The sequence below is a fragment of the Zea mays genome, chromosome 5, assembly GCF_902167145.1.
Source record: "Zea mays cultivar B73 chromosome 5, Zm-B73-REFERENCE-NAM-5.0, whole genome shotgun sequence".
Taxonomy (NCBI): Eukaryota; Viridiplantae; Streptophyta; class Magnoliopsida; order Poales; family Poaceae; genus Zea; species Zea mays.
Window position 1 is genome coordinate 54,254,406 of NC_050100.1, and position 4,829 is coordinate 54,259,234.

Genomic DNA, 4,829 nt, shown 5'->3' on the forward strand with positions numbered 1-4,829 from the left:
AATATGAGCCATGCTTAAGGGATGACATGGTTGGATATATGATCATTTGATGGGAATTTGAAACAAGAATTGTCGAAATCTGAGTTTGGATGGAGGAGTTTTGGATTTTATAATCATAGGGATTACAAAAAAAGGAAAAAAGAATATTCTTGGAATATTCTAGAATTTGAATATTTGGAAAATCAAATGTATTTTTGAGCAGAGTGCCAGAATTATTTTTAGATTGTTCATGAGTAGAGGTTTATGTTGGTGACAACTGTTCCTATGTACAGTGTCACATGGGAGAATAGTCAGGTGGGACCCAGACAACTCGAATACTGTGATATCCTTGTCTGGGTGGGTGTAACACCCTGAACTTTTTGTTATAAAAATTTATTTGCTCTAAACTTAAAATTCAGGTGTTACTCTCTCCTTTTCTTCTTTTGTTATCCTTTTTCTAAATAAGTGAGAGTTATTTTATTTTATATAAAAATCAAGCTTAGTGGAATAGAACCCCAAAAGACTTATCATTGTTGCATCATGTTGGAGCATACCTATTTTTGTTTGATGAGTGAATTTGATGAGCATTCATTTAATTTGAGTTATGCGTGAGTTTGAAAACAAATAGATAAAGTAAGGAATAAGGAAATAAAAAGAAAAGGAAAAGGCCCAAAACTCTCACCAACCCGACCTCCATCCCTCAGTCTGCGTGGGCCCGCCTAGCGTGCCCACCTTTTTCCCTGCCCACGGTCTGCTCGATCCACACTGGCCCATGCCGCGTCCGCGCTCTCGCGGCCCAGCCACGCACCTAGCCTCCTAGCCACCCGACCCACCTTAGCCGCCAACTCGCGCGTGGGCGTGGCCCATCCACTCGTCGTGTCGCGGCTGTTGTAGCCCCTGCGCCGCCGGGCCCACTGGTCAGGCCCTTCTCCTTAATCGTAACCACTCCCTCCGCTTGACCCGTCATGCCATGCCCACGACGCTCGGGTTCAACCCCCGCTCGCTACCACACCCTACTCAAGCGCTTGTCTCGCCAAACTCCCCCCATGCCTCCTCTTGCCCAGCACCGCGCAACAGCAGATGAAACAAGGGGCGTGTTTGGTTCGGCTTTTTTCTTAATAGCTTTTCTGAAAAGCTGGCTGTGGGGAAAAGCTGGCTGTTGGGAAAAGCTGGTGGTTAGAATTTAGGTGTTTGGTTCGCCAGCTGTGCAGAAAAGCTGTTCGTTAGAATCTACGTGTTTGGATAAACAGATTCTCATATTGCAGATTCTATTCGAACAAACGATAAACTTAAACACTGAACCAACAAAAGGTCATTACACAATAATTAGTGGAGTTGATTACATCATAAGTACCGTTACATTCACAAAGTTAACTATGACACTAATGCATTAGCAATTGCATCTCGAAAAGCACTCATGTCTAACTCATCAGATGTGCTACTACTACTCTCACCTACAGGTACATCATGACTCAGGCTATTAGGTCCTACTTCATCAAAATCTCTATCGTGTAGAGCACTATCTCTAATGAAGTTATGCAATGTCATACATGCAATAATTATCTTCGATTGTTTCTCAAGCGAAAAAGAAGGGAGACTTAATAGAATTCTCCACTTCATTTTGAGCACCCCAAACGATCGCTCTATAACATTGCGTAGCGATGAGTGTGCATAGTTGAATACTTCTTTGCTCCCAATAGGTTGCCTCACATTTTGCCATTCCGAAATGTGGTACTTCTGACCCTTATAAGGTGCAAGGTACCCCTTTCTATTTGGATAACCTGAATCGACAAGATAGTATTTACCTGTACAAACATGAAATACAAATGTTAAATACTTAAGACATAAATTAATACCGTATTATACAAAAGTACAACATATTTATATACCTTCCGGTGGATGGGGGAACCTGTCCGCATAAGTTATCAAAGTATCTTGTAATACTCTTGTGTCATGTACGGATCCTAGCCATCCTGTGACAACAAATGTGAACCTCATATCGAAGTCACAAACGGCCATTACATTCTGCGATGCGTAACCGTGCCAGCCAATATATTTGGCTTGCTCCAAGGCCGGGACTGTCGCTAGAAAGTGACTACCATCAATTGCTCCTATGCAATCCTTGAAGTGTGGCCAAAACCTCGCCTCTCGCAAACGAGGATGAATCTCGATGAAATTTGGGTCTTTGGGCTTGATTATGTCAGATGACATCTTATACAGTGCATTAAGTACTTCACTATACTTGCGACTAATAGTTTCCAAGGAGTGACCAAACTTATTCCTTATCTGCCTAAATGATTGTGGACCCCCGCATGCCCACAAGAATATGCCTAGAGCTTCCATAGTACTGACACCCCGACTTGGAAGCAGACCATAATTTTCCACCAACGTATCATGCAATCGTCTAAAAACAGTACGTCGCATGCGAAACATGTCGAAGCAGTCGTTACTATTCTCCAAAGTTCTCTCAACCCATTGAATACCAGTTTCAACCATTGTTCTTCTAGGAACCTCACTCAAATGCCTGCCCCAAATGTCTACAGCATATAAAGCAACAAGCAATTCTGCATCTCTGTCATCCATGTCATGATCATATGTGTGTGCAGCAGGGTCACACATCTGCATGCACACAAACAACTGCCACATATTCATATATAAGCACAGTACAGATGACAATATTCATGTATCATAGGTCATAGAAAGTACACAGATTGACATTGTTCACAAACATCCAGCTCTGATTATTCAAATACATGTTCAACTCAAAAAATTGCAAAATTGTTCGAAAGGAAAATTGAACCGTACGAAATGTTTATTTTGTAACAAGACAAGACTCACAATAGTGACACGACAAGACTCATAATAGTGACACGACAAACATAATAGTGAACATGAGCCTGTGTTGTCGGACCAACAGCAGCTAAGTGGACTTTTTAAGTTCCATCTCGAAAGCACGGCGCAGCCAAGCGTTCCTCCCTTCTTTTGTCTTCAGTGATGCAAATACATCTCTATACTTTTTCTCAATCAACAGATGAGTGGCAAAAAATGTAAGTCGCTGCCTTCTGGTGAACCATCATCGATGACTTGTTGCAATTGGGCAATAACCTTGACACGAACAGGGTCGGTCTCAGCAGAGGTGATGGACTTGTTAGTGTTCATTGAACGGGACTCAAAAGCCGCCACTAGGCGTTTCATGTACTCTTCTCTGGTATCTTTTATCTTCTTTGGTTTAGGAGAATCATGACGAATCTTACGCTTCCCAGTCGCATTTGAGCATGGGTCAGGTGTGCTGTTTTCACCTCCACCTAAAGTGGCTTCGACATGATCATCAGATGATGAATTTGCATCCTCGACGCCAGGAACAAGTGTTCTTTCATTTGTGCAGAAAATGGGTCCAAACATAATCTTTAGCTCGTCCTCATTCTCTAGGGGGGCTGTTTTGAACATTATACACCCTGGCATTGCCTGCACCAACATGGTATTTCCTACTTTCAGATGGCTAATACTAATGTAAAACAAAAAAATAAAAAAAGTCTACTTACTTCATTTTGCTTAGCCCACCACTCATCTGGAGCACTGATTGAACCAGTATGAGGGTCTCGACCAAGACCTGTAGCCCTTTCATTAAGAGTTTTCCACTGGGTGAACATTCTCTTTAAGGAGTCCCACCTATTCTTCATTTGATCCCTGGTGTAAGTGCGACCACTGCGTTCCTTAAACTTCCTTATGAGGTTAGCATACCCTTCGGCATTTAGAAAGTGTTGTGGCCTGTTCCGTGCATTGACCTCTTCTACACAAATTTCTGTGTAAATTTTTGTTGCTCTACTATCCCACTTTGCAATGACTTTCCCAGACTTGTCCATCTAGTGCCAAACAAGTGTACATGATTGAAAATACGTATTGAAGTGCACTTACTAACAAACAAAGTAGACACTTAACTGACCATATAATAACATAAGGTACTACAATAAGGAGTCACATTCGGTTTGACATATTTACATATATAGACTTAAGGAAGTCATGTGCTGGTAAACACAAAAGCACATGGAACACTTTAGAAGTGCGCATTAACCAAAAGACTGATCTATCCCTGTTACCCTAACACATGTCTGGTAGGTTGAGCATGTTCTAACTTAAACCTCATTGTCACTAAACGAAGGCATCTGATCGGAGTCATATTCAACACCCCAGAAGTTTTCGAAGTGCTCCGCAAAGTCCCAGTCTGGAGTAAGGTCGTCGTCAGCAGGGGGTGGTGAGGACAAGGTAGAAGGTTCGTAGCTGCTGTCACCCGGGTTGTTTACGTTGTTCACGATGTCCAAATTCTCTTGCAACACCAGAGAGTCTTGCTCCAGCATGCAAGCTATGTCCTCCAATGCTACACGAAGTTTGGTAGCGTCAAATGAGGACAACCCGTGTCCAGGACGGATTGTTTCCCTCGCTACCGAAAATATCTTGTCGGCAATCTCTTGCATCCTTCCAATTGCCTTGTCGGCTATGGAGTCAGCTGAATCCATCTGATATGGATTTATTAGGTCGTTAGTATACCAGACATGGGGACTATCTACACAAATTTGGCGTACTTACATGTCCTGTGCCTAGGCTGCTAACAAAGGAGGGTACAAGTACCACACATTACTAGTAACGTCTGCACTAATAACAGTACTAACACACTATGAATGGATTAACCAAAAAATGTGAACATATTTGGAACAGGATCTTCGAAAACATACACAACATGTAAAGCAGTAAAAGGGATAACAAAATTGATGTGAACATCACCTTCGTAGGAGTGGAGCTTCTGATGCAACAGACAAACAGCTAACTCCCCGAGATCTGAACATCAAATATGA

The 4,829-nt window shown here is 42.3% G+C and overlaps 1 pseudogene; it reads right to left on the reverse strand.

Annotated features, from left to right (window-relative positions):
- Window positions 1–2,757: 2,757 nt before the first annotated feature.
- On the reverse strand, window positions 2,758–3,842 carry LOC109939483 (L10-interacting MYB domain-containing protein-like; annotated as a pseudogene).
- Between the last annotated feature and the right edge of the window lie 987 nt (window positions 3,843–4,829).